Source organism: Penaeus monodon, chromosome 24 (genome assembly GCF_015228065.2).
Source record: "Penaeus monodon isolate SGIC_2016 chromosome 24, NSTDA_Pmon_1, whole genome shotgun sequence".
In the NCBI taxonomy this organism is placed as follows: Eukaryota; Metazoa; Arthropoda; class Malacostraca; order Decapoda; family Penaeidae; genus Penaeus; species Penaeus monodon.
The window spans coordinates 6311654-6311890 of NC_051409.1; positions in this window are offsets into that span (position 1 = coordinate 6311654).

Here is a 237-nt window from a genome sequence, read left to right on the forward strand (position 1 = left end):
CATGCCTACAAGTACAACTTCTTCTGTATGAATCCTTGTAAATATGTCATTCTGTATATGGAATTCGTTAACATGAATGAAGATACTGTAAATTGCTACATGGTGCTATGCTTTAACCTTTTTGAGTGTGATATGAAGAGGTGAGTAAGAGGTTTAAAATAAATTTAAAAAGTGTGTGAGGGTTATTTATTTATTTATTTGGGGGGGAAAAATTCATGTGTAGTAAGTGGTTTAATT